At 36.1% G+C, this 16,254-nt stretch overlaps 1 long non-coding RNA gene across 5 annotated transcripts in view; it reads left to right on the forward strand.

Moving 5' to 3' along the window:
• The first annotated feature begins 11,066 nt into the window (after positions 1 to 11,066).
• Positions 11,067 to 16,254, forward strand: part of LOC138715530 (uncharacterized) — a 63,478-nt gene continuing 58,290 nt past the window's right edge. For 4 of the 5 annotated variants that reach the window (XR_011336384.1, XR_011336382.1, XR_011336387.1 and 1 more), the window contains exon 1: positions 11,067 to 11,153. This is a non-coding gene — a long non-coding RNA (uncharacterized lncRNA). The remainder of the gene's footprint in view (positions 11,154 to 16,254) is intronic. The other variant, XR_011336386.1, reaches the window with a different exon arrangement.

The raw sequence follows: 16,254 nt of genomic DNA on the forward strand, positions 1-16,254 counted from the left end.
CATGTAACAAAAACATGGAGATATCACTTCGCTATTAAATCGGTCTCTCCCTCTCCTAATTACTGCTTCAAGCTCTAATTAATTTGTGGACCTAAGTAATATATTTTCAATTATATTAATGGTTACATTTATTAAAATATTAGTACATAAATTTTCAATGTCAAGTGATAACATTTTAGTGTTCTTAGTCACTTTTAAATTGTTGAGTTTATTAACTAATTGATTAGTATTTGTTGTTGTGTATAGGTGTTGTAATTTCAATGTGAATCTTACGTACTGTTGTAAAAATTTACATATTTTGTAACTTAGAGAGTTGATTCTATTTACTATTGGTCTCATTGTAGTAGATTTTTATGAGTTCTCGGCAGTGTTTTCAAGGAAGAATTTTGGGAGTTTGATTTATATATTTAAAAATAGAATTAGGTGCGATAATTTCAGGAATGGATTTTAAAGTGTTATTGATTTCTTTCGGTTTGGTAATAATAACAGCAATAGTAATAATAATTCAATATGAAAACCTAACTTAGAAAAATAATATTGTAGGTGGAGGGAGCATCTTAAATAAAATAATATTTATATTTAAAAACCGAATAAAAAAGTGAAGTAAATATATCTTGCCAACCTAATTAAGTATATGTAAACTTAATTATTTACATGTGTATTATTATTATTATTATTATTATTATTATTATTATTATTATTATTATTATTATTATTATTAATTGCAATAATTGTATTGTAAGAGTAATGTGTTACCATTTCCACCGGGCGTTTACCCATCTGCAGTGTGAATAAATACCATCTACCTACATGCAAATCAGCGTGATATGTGTGATAACGATGCTAAGTAACCTGTTTCAAAACGGAGTATTCAATCCTCATGGCGATTAACCAGCGTGTTGACCAGGGTAACGATGTTGAGAATCCAGCTTTAAGACAGGGCAACGAACTCTCGTGGCATATATGAGATCTGAGAGCGGCTTTGAGTTCTTTTAAAGTCCGAAGCTCCAGGATGTATTCAAATATGGACAGAACATGGCAATATCACCAAAGCAAGTTTCCACTGGAGTCCCCAGGGAACAAAAGTACAAGAAGAGGAAGACCTAGAGTGCCAATACACTCAGAAATGAAGCCGAAGAGTAAGGAAGGAGATGGAGGCACAGGCAAGAAACAGAATTCACTGCCGATCTTTCAGCAAGGCAAGCTGCTTCCAGAGGAGTGACAGCACTGATGCTGCTAGTTTCGCTGGTCATTATCGGAACTTACAAGCAACTTTGACTGCTTCTGAAGTCCGAAGCTTCAGGGTCTATTACTTACTTTACAAATTAATTAATCTATTTTTCAATTATTTTTTCTACTGTTTTATTTATTTTGTTCCAGAAGTTTTAAATAGTCATTTGGGCTGTATTAACCGGCCACAAAGAATCAGCAGCAGCTGATGACACCCGTTCCATGACAGCTCACTTCATACGTAAGCTGCTATGGACTTAATGCAGCTTCTCGCTATACCCTCTCCTTGTTAGGAATAGGCGTTTGGTTTTCATTGAGGCTTTTGTTTTCTTATAATAACCCGAAGCCAATATAATATGCCACTTTTAATAAGAGAATTGAATTAACGATATTTAACATTCTAACAGGGGAAATTAAAATATTACCACAGGTTATAAAATACAGTATCCATAAGCCGATTAAAATATGTATATAATTATGTAATCAAATATATTAAATGCATAATGTGTCATGCATCTAAGTGATATTATATTGTACAGGAAATCAGCATTATAATGCTCGCCCAAGTGCTGCATGTATTGCATGTACTTGGAGTAACGTGTTTTATGTTGTGACTGTGGAGGTGGTTGGTAATCAAGAAAAGTAGCAATGCTTCGTTTTCTGTAGTTCGTAATGGCCATACATCGGATTGGCCCTAAATTTTTAAGTTTTAGTGCTTATATAGCTTGCAAACGTATGTAAAATAAGTTCTTATTGTTTTAAAATAGATACAATAACATTTATGAAAATACATAGTAAGGGATATAAGTAAAACAATTTCACCTGTTTAAAAATAGAGAGATGGCAGTATTGGTGATGCTTGAGAAATATTGGCTTTAAGCATAGCCTGACCCACACTACGTGGCAACGTCGCACAGCACGTTAGTTGCCGTCCAATCATGCTACATAGCTGTTAAATGCCAAAAATATAGGCTTTGAGCATAACCTGGCCCACACTACGTGGCAACGTCGCACAGCACGGTAGTTGCCGTCCTATCCTGCTACATAGCTGTTCAATGCGACAAATAGAGGCTTTAGGCATAACCTGACACAAACTACGTGGCAACGTCGCACAGCACGTTAGTTGCCGTCCTATCCTACTGCATAGCTGTAAAATTCGATAAATATAGGCTTTAAGCATAACCTTGCCCACACTACGTGGCAACGACGCACAGCACGTTAGTTCCGACCTACCCTGCTGCAAAGCTGTTAAATGCGAGAAATATAGGCTTTAAACATAGCCTGGCCCACATTACGTGGCAACGTCGCACAGCACGTTAGTTGACGTCCGATCCTGCTACTTAGCTGTTAAATGGGAGAAATATTGGAATTAAGCATAACCTGACCAACACTACGTGGCAACGTCGTACATCACGATAGTTGCCGTTCTGTTCTGCTGCATAGGTGTTAAATGCGAGAAATATAGGCTTTAAGCATAACCTGGCCCACACTACGTGGCAACGTCGCACTGCGCGTTACTTGCCGACCTTTCCTGCTGCATATCTATTAAATGCGAGAAATATAGGCTTTAAACATAACCTGGCCCACACTATGTGGCAACGTCGCACAGCACCTTAGTTGCCGTTCTGTTCTGCTGCATAGCTGTTAATTGCGAGAAATATAGGCTTTAAGCATAACCTGGCCCACACTACGTGGCAAAGTCGCACAGCACGTTAGTTTCCGTTCTATCCTACAAAATAGCTGTTAAATGCGAGAAATATAGGCTTTAAGCATAACCTGGCCCAAACTACGTGGCAACGTCGCACAGCACGTCAGTTGCCGTCCTATCCTGCTGCATGGCTGTTAAATGCGAGAAATATAGGCTTTAATCATAACCTGGCCCACAATACTTGGCAACGTCGCACAGCACGTTAGTTGCCGTCCTATCCTGCTACTTAGCTGTTAAATGCGAGACATATAGGCTTTAGGCATAACCTTGCGCACACTATGTGGCAACGTCGCACAGCACGTTAGTTGCCGTCCTATCCTGCTACTTAGCTGTTAAATGCGAGAAATATAGGCTTTAGGCATAAGCTTGCGCACACTATGTGGCAACGTCGCACAGCACGTTAGTTGCCGTCCTATCCTGCTACTTAGCTGTTAAATGCGAGAAATATAGGCTTTAATCATAACCTGGCCCACACTACGTGGCAACGTCGCACAGCACGTTAGTTGCCGTCCTATCCTGCTGCATAGCTGTTAATTGCGAGAAATATATGGCGCTGGCCTTTCTGTCCGAGATCGATGCCAGCCCATGTCGATGGTATTTAATTGTGCTTAAATGCGACAGGCTGAAGTCACTAGACTTACTGACATGTTAAAGAACTCGTGTGGAACATAATTCTGTCACATCGGCGACGCTGATATAACCTCAGCAGTTGCGAGCGTCGTTAAATAAAACATACAGTAATTTACACAAATCATAATTGATTTTTAGAGTGTAATAATTGAAGTAAATCCGATTTGAAATATCAGTGTTTTTCTATTCCACATCTGAACTTCACCCAGGCCTTTCATATATGAACAATTGTTGGGTCTGCATTAACGTGTCAGTACGAGTTCCAACTTTAATGTTATAGATGGAAGCTGAAGAATAATTTGCATGCATATTCAATTACTTAATTTTCTCCAGATTACATATCATACTTAAAAGCACGAAATATCACGGAAATAATATACAAAGTATTCCAGGGAAGAGGAAAGTACCCCACTGAAATGTCAACACACAGCACTAGATCAGTAGTTAATATTTGGTCACATTGACGTTTGAACCGAGCCTCTAGAGTGGAAATTCAAATAAAAATAATTTCCTAACTAAATCTGAATGCTGCTCGTATATATCAATACTATCCTTGTATTTATATTAGGTTTACTATAAATTCACGATAATATTGAACGTGGCTGAGATAGGGCGTGCAGGATGACATGCTAGGCGAAGTAGAAATACTCGGCAAAGTTGATCCAGAATACGCTGATCACCTCAAACATCATTCTTGTAACGTTAAAATAATAATTGATTTATTTTAAAATAAGCATTAATTATGAGACACTCTGTGGGTATTGTTACAACTATTATTTTATTATAAATAACACACAACAATTATGCGGCACACGAAGAGAGGTATAGCTTGACGCTGGGGGACCGGGTGCTGTATAACCCAAGTGACATTTTTATATTTTGTCATTCTGAAGATGATCGGAGAGAGTAACGAAAATCAGTAAATATATTTAAAGGATAATTACATAATTATTTTTTTGGTACAATGTCTATGCTCCTCCCTGACTGCATTATGAACGGCAGCAGTTGTAGTACTGCTACTGACGATATACAGGGATATCACTTTATTTTTAACATTAACCTGGCTATACTCGGAAACACTGTTGCCCCCTTCCATTACAGGAGTTTGATGTTACTAGTGCAATATGTAAACAAACCATTTTACTAGGTATAGGAGGAGAGAAAAGTAGTGTATCCATTTATGTTGTAGGGAAATACGATATTACGATTTTCAGTTTGATCATCACTTTTACGGAATTTATCAAAATACAGTAGAGTAGTAACATTTTTTTTTTTCAAAAACTCAACTTTTTAGGCGGCTATGTTCGTTATGTAATGTCTACTTTATTTAGCATATTAATTATTGATGTTAACATACAATATAGAGAATGCATTTAAATTGAGGGGCTCATAAGTAAAGGGCTGTAAGTGCACTTGTTACTTCTGAGAAAATGGGGTTTACATATTTAAGCTTTCGTAAAACCGGTGAAATTTTTATTTAAATTTTAATGTGTGATGCGATTAAAATATCCCTTTGACACTAAAATTTTAGATACTTTAGCTTACACTGGATGCACTTAACTCATGTTATTACAAATGTCACTAGCATTCCTTTGCTTCTAGCCACCTCAATTCAAAATAAGCTAATCTGAATTTTTAAACAAGTTGCTGAAAATGGTTGCCGTTCATTACAATGCAGGCTTCAATTCTTTACGCATATTATTAAAAACATTTTGAAGCATATTCTCTGAAGTTTAATTTATCGTTTCTTCAATATAATTTTTTAGTACGATATTATTAATATAGGTTCTTTTTTTCTATAGAAAACGCAACCATATTTCTGAAACACACTATACACTGCAGTGTTTACTTCACTGCTTGAAGACTTCGAATGCAACAGCGGCCGTAAGTTTGTGTGTCTGACGGGAGCAAGGACATTAGTGAAGAGGTGAGAGTGAAGTACATTCAGAAATGCAGGTACAATAAACATGCAAGTAAAAATAAAATGATGTCCCTGTAGCAGTAATATTAGTGAAGCAGTGGGGCGCGCGGTACCATTGCAATTAATAACTAACACTGCAAGCCATAAGGTCACGGACTCGATTCCCGACGGGATCATAGACTTTTTCCATTGGTCTAACCCTTCCAGCTGCACTATGGCCCTGGGGTCTACTCACGTCTCACAGGAATGAGTGCCAAGGCTGTTTCTAACTTCTCTCATTGCAATGTTGTTAACTCTCTGCTTTTCTGATTTCTTGGCTGATCCATGGGTTATATCTTGGAGGAAAGTGGATCGACAGTATAGAAAAAGCCTCCATGAAGAACTGCAGACAACATTGTTGCTCCGCCCTATGAGCTACATACTCGCAGATGAGGAGTGTGTACGTATGAATGGTAGTCTCTTAAGGGACGTCCTTTTCAGAAATAAATGGCAGACTATGAATTTTATGATCTCATGTATGTCACTCTGAACAATAAATTCCTAGTTAATGAACAGCTACTTATAGCCGTCCGTTCCTCAGCAGGGCTAGTCCAGTACAAGAGGGGAAACTGCGAGCATCCGGAAATAGAACTTACACGTGCAAATATAAACTTCATCAAGAGATGTCGGGAATGCATGAACGCAGATGGGAGCCACTTTGAACAGCTCCTGTGACGCAGTTTAGTACTCATATTATTAAATAAAAAATAATTATGATCATGATATTATTAACCAAAGTTATATGAGTAAAAATGCGCGGAAGTTACGGATAGATAATGACGCCATCAACGCCAACCATGCGCATGATGACTGTGGGCACAGCAGAACGTTTTTTTATTATTTTAAGGATATGCTGTAGGAACCAAAATGAAATCACTTCTTCTTTCTTGTAAGGAGGAGGGACTCGAAGGCTTACACTGCAGCCTGAGGTTTATTGTGCTCATCTCTGAACGACTGGGCAGCGCTCTTCTACAGAAATGTTGAGCGGCTCGAGTATTTTTCCAAGTCAAAGAATGCCACACTGTGCATGCTCTGGTTCATACCATGAACAGATATTCGTCTCTCCTTTCTGCTTATGTATTACATATCTATGGTGAGGAGAAATTAAAACATGGGGGGGGGGTTACTAAATTTTTAATACGTATACAAATATATTGACGTAAAATTCTGTAGATTTTAGAAAAAAAAAACAAACCTGAAATATGCAGAAGAGCCGGAAGCATTTCACCACGTTATGAAAACAACTAATGCTACCAGGCGAGTGAAGTGGTCTAAAGCGTAGCGTCTGCAGTGCTGATAAACGGTTCCAATCCCAACAAGATCCATTATGTGTTATATTTATAAAAATATAGGGCTTCATATTAACCCATTATATAAGAGAGATTTTTTTCGATTTTTTTTTTTTTGTGAAAACTCTCAGAGATTATCACTATATACCAAATAACAATATAAAATATAAAAGAATTCGAAATAGTGTTATTTAGGTCCTTTTATTCTATGTTTGATATATCAAACGCTGGGCATTGGTGTATAGCAATGTTATTTGGAAAGTTCTGTACAGAATTATGCGGGATGTGACAGGGTAAATAACTGTTTTGGGTTATGGGGATGTTTGGAAAGGTTTCAAGCATATGTAAAGTGCTCTGGGATAAGTGGAACCCATAGTTTTCTATGGTGAAAGTGGAACCTAACGTATGACAGTGCCAGAGAATCAAATATGAAAATGAAATTTAGTGCATATAAATTCCAATTTCCTTTTTGAGTTCATTATTACCTAATAGTTTCACCAGCCTTTAATAGTTTTAACGTAACAGTTGGATGACGTGAATATGTTAGGAGAAAATACACAAACGATTAGGGAAAACACGGAAATTTTACTTGAAGCAAGTAGAGCGATCGGTTTGGAAGTAAATCCCGAAAAGACAAAGTATATGATTATGTCTCGTGACCAGAATATTGTACGAAATGGAAATATAAAAATTGGAGATTTATCCTTCGAAGAGGTGAAAAAATTCAAATATCTTGGAGCAACAGTAACAAATATAAATGACACTCGGGAGGAAATCAAACGCAGAATAAATATGGGAAATGCGTGTTATTATTCGGTTGAGAAGCTCTTATCATCCAGTCTGCTGTCCAAAAATCTGAAAGTTAGAATTTATAAAACAGTTATATTACCGGTTCTTCTGTATGGTTGTGAAACTTGGACTCTCACTCTGAGAGAGGAACATAGGTTCAGGGTGTTTGAGAATAAGGTGCTTAGGAAAATATTTGGGGCTGGGCGGGATGAAGTTGCAGGAGAGTGGAGAGAGTTGCACAACACAGAACTGCACGCATTGTATTCTTCACCTGACATAATTAGGAACATTAAATCCAGACGTTTGAGATGGGCAGGGCATGTAGCACGTATGGGCGAATCCAGAAATGCATATAGAGTGTTAGTTGGGAGACCGGAGGGAAAAAGACCTTTAGGGAGGCCGAGACGTAGATGGGAGGATAATATTAAAATGGATTTGAGGGAGGTGGGATATGATGATAGAGACTGGATTAATCTTGCACAGGATAGGGACCGCTGGCGGGCTTATGTGAGGGCGGCAATGAACCTTCGGGTTCCTTAAAAGCCATTTGTAAGTAAGTAAGTAAGTAAGTTATAGGTTCCACTTTTCCCAAGTTTCCACTTACCCCATTGTACCTTATGTAAAATAATTTACACTGAATTTTGCAAGAAACTAAATTATTATTATCATAAATCATAATGGAATAAATTGTAATATAAATAGTCAGAAATTGTGAACACTTATTTCAAATTATCCATAAATACAAAAGTAATCCACATGATACACTGTTAGCCTACTTGGTGTGGAATTTTAGAAAGCAGTCTTTTGGGTGCTAGGCAACTTTAAAATTGATGCAGTTGTATTTTGCATTTTTCTTGCATACTCCACAGCGCCTTTGAGTGTCCTGACATTGCACCAAATGATTTTTTCCATCATACCGCAATTCAGTTGGTATCAGTTATGGTTTCTTTGGCAAAACAGACGTCCTTGGGGAGCTCAAATTTGGAGTTGGAAGTGTTACCAATGTTATCCTCCTTATGAATTCCAACAAAGGATACCCTGGAACATTTTTCCTGTACTGTATAGTAACCACATGTTTACTACCGCCCCATTCAAACAGAACCTGAAAAATGGCCACCACCATTTTTTGACCTGATTCGAATTCGATACAATCCTCGGTATTGATCGACCAAATCAACACCTCCCCCATATACTTGTTGTAGTTGTTGTTGATTGTCGGTTGAGTAACAGCAACACGTTTCATTTCACTTGCATTCCATCGTTGACAAGTTCCGTAAGCAAGTGTCACATTTTCATCTTGAGCATTAGTGCCCATAGTCACTTCATTGTTATCTTGCCATTTGATGAGCATTACTTTCTTGTCTTTTGATTGAAGGGTGTGAGTTGCACCTCTTGACTGTTTCCCTAGGTCTTTCAACGGTGCATTTCCAGTCCTATCAGCTCGAATTGTTCCTATTACATTTAAGTTATTTTGTAACATTGTGTTGAGGAGTTCTAAAGAATTGAAATAATTGTCAATGAAGACAAAACTGTTAACAGGAATAAATCCAATACAAATACTTTGAACAACTGACGACCCCAATGATTTACCTTGAATCCTACCTTTTTTCCCTGTATAAGGACAAAATTTAAGAAGATACCCTTCAGGTGTGGCTAAACACCAGAACTTGAAGCCGAACCGTATTGGTTGGTTTGCCGCGAATGAATTGCTTCATTGAGTGACGGCCATAATACAGCTTCATCCAGTGAATACTTCGAGCCAAGAGGTTGAGCAGATTCTTGAAATTTGTTGTTGACATAGTCAATGAGGGGCCTTACTTTGAATACCCTTCTGTTTGATCTATTTCAGAATTGTCACTGCAGTGAAGAAATCTATGAATTATGTCAAATCGATTTCTTGTCATTGCATTTGAAATCAATAAGTTGTGTGTATCATCTCATGTTTCCCAGAATACCCGCCGGTGTGGCACCTTCACATAACCGGAAACTAAAAGAATTGCAAAATATGTGTATAGTTCTTCAATGGACAGATGTATAATGCATCCTTTCTGGGCTGCATATAATACAGTCTGCCGACATATCATTTCCATCATTTCTAAGTCGAATACCATTTTGAACAACTCATCGGGAGACTTATCAAAATTCAAATCAAAAATATGATCATTAGGGGAGGGTGGTAGAGAAATTAAATTAGTTTTATGAAGATTTCTTTCAATCCATTCAGTTGTATATTTAGCTTTCTTGGGTACAGATTTGTTTACTTTCTTCGGTATAGACTTGTTTACATTTTCAGAATTTGAAGAAGGATAAACATTCAGATGAGTTGAAGCAGTAGAGTTCGATGGTAATTCTCTATGAGACGCGACTGTTGTTACATTTTCTGATCGTTTCTCAACCCTAGGTTCATTCACGTTTGATTCAAAATTTATATCCTCTCTCTGTTTGAAATGGTCCCTCTGTCTAACTATCCTCATCTCACCTTCTTGACGTAAAATTCCTCTGCCTAGTTTTTCCATCGTCGTCGCTGCCACCATCATCCCGATCACTGTCGACGCCATCAGCAGGAGGGTTAAGTACCACCTCTATTTCGTCAGCAGCATGTATACTTGCACATGTTTCAGGTTCATCTGCATCTAACACCTCATTTAGCTATTTTATCAATTGTTCTGTATCTTTCCTGTAGGATGGATAAAAGTTCACATAAACGGCCAGCGTTTGATATATCAAACATCAAAGTTTACGTAGTCCTCCAGTCCATATCATTCAAATTATTATGAAAAACTATAATAGAACTGAAAGGATACACATCTGCCAACATGTTAAAATAATTAATTAAAATCGAGCTTTCAAAACCAACTATTCATAAAATAAAAATCCAACTTATGTGTTATCCATCTTCCAAGGAGACTGGTACTGGAATTTCAACACTCGCAACAACTACCAAATTAAAACATTTAAGTTTTCCATTGTTTCCAATATAGAGGTTGATGATTTATAAGGCAACTGGTGTACCAACAATCACTATAAAAACAGAACTTCAAATATACTACAATCAAACCGACGGTACCATCGAATAACATTGTAACTGACATTTTGAAGAATTTGGGTTTTAAGCGTAGACTTGAACTTCTTATAACAGACTATCTGTGGTAAAATTATGATTAAAATCGGTTGGATTGTTGGGCAGTAATCGCGCAATATTAAAATACTGTAACCAACAATTATATATTTTATACGTAGAATAATATTGTATGTCACTTACGAATTTTCCAAGTGTGTATTTTCGCAATAATGTTCCGTTAAAGCTATTGTAAGTCTCATACCATAGTCTTCATTGTAGGAAATGAATGAACAGTTAAAGCAGTATATACAGTTTTAAAGCATTGTATCTGCATTCTACAACAACATGTAGTTGTGTTATTTTATTCTAAGTTGTCAGCCTTGTTTAAACGAGAAATAACGAGGGAAGAAACTGCAATGGAGCGAAGTAAGCGGATGTTACTTCTTGCGAAGGAGATGTATAAAGATGCAGATGAAAATTTTCCTGGTGAGTTTCATTTCGCTATATTTTATTGTAACTTATTATATAATGTGTTCTTGAAAACTTTAGCTTAAGAATGGAATATCCATAATAACTATCATGTGGCCAGTGTAAGTTAGTGAGGTTATGTACTTGTGCGTTCTGAACGTTGCTTACGGTTCTCAAGTGGGGTGCCGCTATTTTCCCGTCAAGCATTATTACAGGCTTACCAACATACAAACCTTTAAATCTTCATAATCATATTCATGGCTATACCACAGTCTAAGACATACAGTCACGCAACTCATACGTATAAAATATGCCAACATTTGACAGCTGGCGCGACAGTAGCCCTCTAGCGGCAGGCAAGTTAAAAGTGTGCACACGACATATGATAACATATCAGAAAACGGGTTTTGCGTAATTTGTTTTATATTTTTATGCTATACAGTAAGTGTATATGATTCTTATTAATTTTAATTTAGAATCCTAGAAGAATTTCACACGCAGTTAATCTACAAGTTTCAGAAGCTGAGAATAAACGTAATTCTTTCTGCTCCTTACAACTGAATCATGGAACTGTTTACGTATCATGGTTTGAAATACTATAATTGTTCGTACGTGGATGGTTAATTAAATTCATTCCTGAATATATTTATGAATCATTAGAACTCTATATTTCCTGTGAGAAGAGTCAAAATTAGTAGGTTCAAAATTGTAGGTTACATTGCGTGGTGAACGCCTCTCCCTATTTCCTGAGATATTAACTATTTTCCATACCGCAAATTGGGGTAAACTCGGCCGCTGAGGTAAACTTGAAAATAAAAAAGGGGAAGATTTAAACCTTAATATGACAGACATTGATTTATGAAGTTTATTATTTTTCATTTCTTAAGAACCGGTATTTTCTTTATTATTTTGAGTCACAAATAGTGCTGATATTATGGTTTAAATGTTTATGGCAAGTTTACCGCATTTTACATTACATTTCCAGTTTTCACACATAATGCCTAATTTTAACTTATCCTACCTATATAATACGTAATTTACATGCCCTTACTGTTAATATGACGTAGGTGAAAACAAATAAATGAACATACAATTTTGTTGAGAAAATTGTGACTTCAATTAACTCAGAAAATGTAGGCCTAATTTTATTTTCAGAGCAGAAGTGGTGTAAGTCAAAATGGGTAATGAGGGTTAAAGTAAACATTCTTTAAAATACAGCGCAAAGTAGCAGTTAATATTGAATTTATTTAAACTATTAGTAGTCAGTGAATAGCACGAATAGCACGAAGGATATATTAATTCCTACTTTGCGCTGTATTTTACAGAATATTTACTTTAAATCTCATTACCTAATTTTGACTTACACCACTTCTGCTCTGAACAGCTCAAATAATCACTGGGAATGTAAAATCAACATCAATAACAGTCATGCAAATTATTACAGAAAAGATTGCTTTTTATATTAAATTTAAAAAGGCTCTTGAGAACTTAATACGTCTGCCACATGAATCTACACCAACACATCAGAAATCTATCGACACAGTCTGGATTTATTCAAGAAGTGAATATTTTGCAAAAGGTTTACAATACTCCATGAATTCTTGAAAAATTAACGCCATGATCCCTACTTGAATGCAATATAACGTTCAACTTTTGAAAAATATATAGAAAAAAACACGAATACAAAAAGTATGGAATTACTTGCATTAAAAACTGTAGATACATTATCCAAAATCGGAATGGTTACACATTTACACATATGATTTCTACAAAAAAATAATATACTGTAACAGGTATTTACTTTGTTTTTATTTAAACTCTCCTTCCTGACATACAAATAGGTAACTGATAAGTAATAATAATGTTTTATAGAACACAATACGTAGGCTACCTACAACGTGGATTATTGGTTATTCCTGAGTTATGATTTTCTCATGGTCTTTAGGGAATCTGAAGAACGACAAATTCGGAGATTTAAACTTGTTGTTACTGCAATTTTCGTCATTGCACACATTGCCTTTAGTCCGATGTATGATTAAAACGTTATTATAACATCTCGCATCCCTTCAAAGCACGTGCTGGCTGAACGAGACTATGGCCAGTGCCTTGCCTGCCGCTTGGGCGCTAGTGTCGCGAATGTTGGCAGAAAAAGTGTTGAAGTTTCGTGACTGTATGTCTTAGACTGTGGCTATACTCAAGACACTGTATCATGTCTTAGGGTACGGCCACACGAGCTACATTTGTAGCAAGTTTTCTGCTACAAATGAAGCTGCCGTAATTGTCGCAAAATGGGTGGCCACACGGGCGCTACAATTACTGCCAGTTTCTGCGTTAAATGTCGCTACGTGTGGCCACATGACATGCCACACGTAGCGACATTTGTAGCAAGTTCTTTTGCGTTTTGCAGCACTCAACCGTAGTGTAGTGGAAGCTTTCTTCCGAGATGGATTATGAAGCCAAACTCGCTTTTTGTGTGTTGTTAGTGTACATTATTACAGTCACACACAATTACAATGCGCATGAGAAGAAAATTTATAGCAGTCCCATAAAGTTAACTTTTATTCCTGTGTAGATTTTACAACAGGCAATATTGTTCGTCAGTAACAATCGGAAGTACAGTGTGGGTGAAGGGTTTGTTGAAAGGCTGTATGAAGACCTAATTTCTCGTGGTTCTGTAGAAGGGTCATTGGGATTGTACGACAGATTAGACATGCTCTTCTCTTTTCAATACATGAATTTCTGAAACATTTCCAAGTAAAAAGGAGTTTTAAACATGACCCAAAACACAACTCAAAGAGGCAATCTGTTTGTAACATATTTGAGATATCTGTCTTGTAAAAGAATTGTGTTTTTTCTTTTTTACCAAATGAAGTCGCTGTGAAGGGTTTACTGGAACGCTCTTGTATAGATTTTATTATTGAAGGAAACCTTTGGTCGAAAATGAAAGAAAAAAATGTGTATTCTCGAAGAACGGTATTTTGAAAAGAGTATAAGTAAACACAGCTATCATAAAAGTTCTCTTTTTCTTGGTTTCGCAGAATGCTTATTGGACGTTGCGGCAATTTAAACTTGACCCTTATATCCCAAAATACAACTCAAAGAGGAAATGTCTTTATAAACAATACTGATTTGTGAGGTCAGTCCTGCAAAAGAATTGTACGTTTTTTTACCAAACAAAATTGCTGTGAAGGGTTTGCTAGAACGCTTTTGTATACATTTTATTATTGAAGAATTCTTAGGTCGAAATTGAAAGAAGAAAAAGTATGTACTTTTTAAAGAAAGATATTTTGAAGAGAGTTAAAAAATAGGGCAACTCAACTGGACTATACATAAGCGAAGAAATATTTATTGGCACTGTAGTCTATTGTTAGTAACAAAATATGTTATATATATTGGCATCGTATTGTTATAAATCTGTCATGATAATAATTTCCCATCTAAAAGTCAATCTCCCTCTCTACTTCACTCCCTCATAAACACAAGTTAATTCTGTTATGATTTCATATACATACTGAGAATTTCAACCATTAAAAAAACGGGTTTTCCTTCAAATTTGAGAATGCCTTTCTCCCATTGTAGGCCTACATCTAATCCAATAGAAAACAGAGTTTACGTTCTCTTAAACATGATAGATCACGTTTCTCAGATTATTATTAAATTTCGGGGGAGGGGGAAACTGAAAGGTGAATCTTAGGATATGTTACAATTTCATGTCTCATAAATTTTTTTACCAACAAAAGAAAATTTAACGCTAAAAGATAAGCGGGGTGGTACAAATTGCGATATCTTATAGCTAACTCGAGAGACAAATTTCACTGCACTCATCAATGTCACTTGTTTTATTTTTAAATACATTAGGCGTGAATAAAATGCCAAGGTGTTGTATGCCCGGCTGCAAATTCAATTACTAGAAAGGAACTTAGTGGCGATATTTACTTTTCCTTCTGGTGAAGTAACAAAAAACAGGAGTAAGATTAAGAAAATAGTATTTAAAATTAGCTTACGCGTGTATCCATATGCTTTTGTAAATTTACATTGCGCTAAATTATTGTAATTCTCTACTGTAAAATGAATAACTTTGATTTGTTATTTCACTCTTTTTAAAGTCTTAATATGTGTCCTTTACATGACATTTGATTTTCGCTTTCTATCTCATTCCTAAAAAAATTAAAGCATAAACATTCATTTTACACGGTTGTTTGTACTTTTATTACAATTTTTTTCTTTTCTTTTGCATGATATTTATTCTTTATTTATTGTCAGTTAGTAGATAAAAGTCTTTTGACTCACTGAGTCTCCTCTGGGAATTAGTAAAGCGGAAATAAATATTAATATAAATTTAAAGTTTAAGAAATATGGATATCATAATAAGAAATTCCCAGTAACTAACAACAATATTAATTCGTTTAAGCTGGAAAATTATTGGTCACGAATAGACCTAACATGTCAGAATGCGCCAAACTTGCTACACTTACTGCTCCGTGTGGCCGCTTCCATTTAACTCAATGCGGTCTATAATTCCAGCTACATTTGTCGCAGAAAGTTGCTACAAATGTAGCTGCACGTGTAGCCACCCATGTCGCTACGTGTGGCCACCCAACAGCAGTAAATGTCGCAGAAAAAATGGACCCGGACCCATTCGAGTTGCGACACGACCTTGGGATGCGCCAAAATTGCTACATTTACTGCTCCGTGTGGCCGCTTCCATTTAACTCAATGCTGCCTATAATTCCAGCTACATTTGTCGCAGAAAACTTGCTACAAATGTAGCTCGTGTGGCCGTACCCTTAGCTTTCAAGTTGCATTGTAAAATATGATTTAACTTAAGCCAGCATAGTAATGGGCAGGGAACGGATTTATATGGACTAAAAATATATGAAATATGTAAATATATATGTAGTTATTTTTACCAAAATATGGAATTAAATATGGATTTTTACCAAAATATGGAATTAAATATGGACTTAAAATTATAAAAAAATGACTATGTACGTTAAATATTGGTACATTTTAATCAAACTAAACAAAAAATATAATGGACGTACCTTATCTTCCAATGTAGTTTCAACAAAACACAATTTTTATTGTCTGTTACCATAACAATAGGTTACAAACATTT

Source organism: Periplaneta americana, chromosome 15, assembly GCF_040183065.1.
Source record: "Periplaneta americana isolate PAMFEO1 chromosome 15, P.americana_PAMFEO1_priV1, whole genome shotgun sequence".
NCBI classification, from domain to species: domain Eukaryota; kingdom Metazoa; phylum Arthropoda; class Insecta; order Blattodea; family Blattidae; genus Periplaneta; species Periplaneta americana.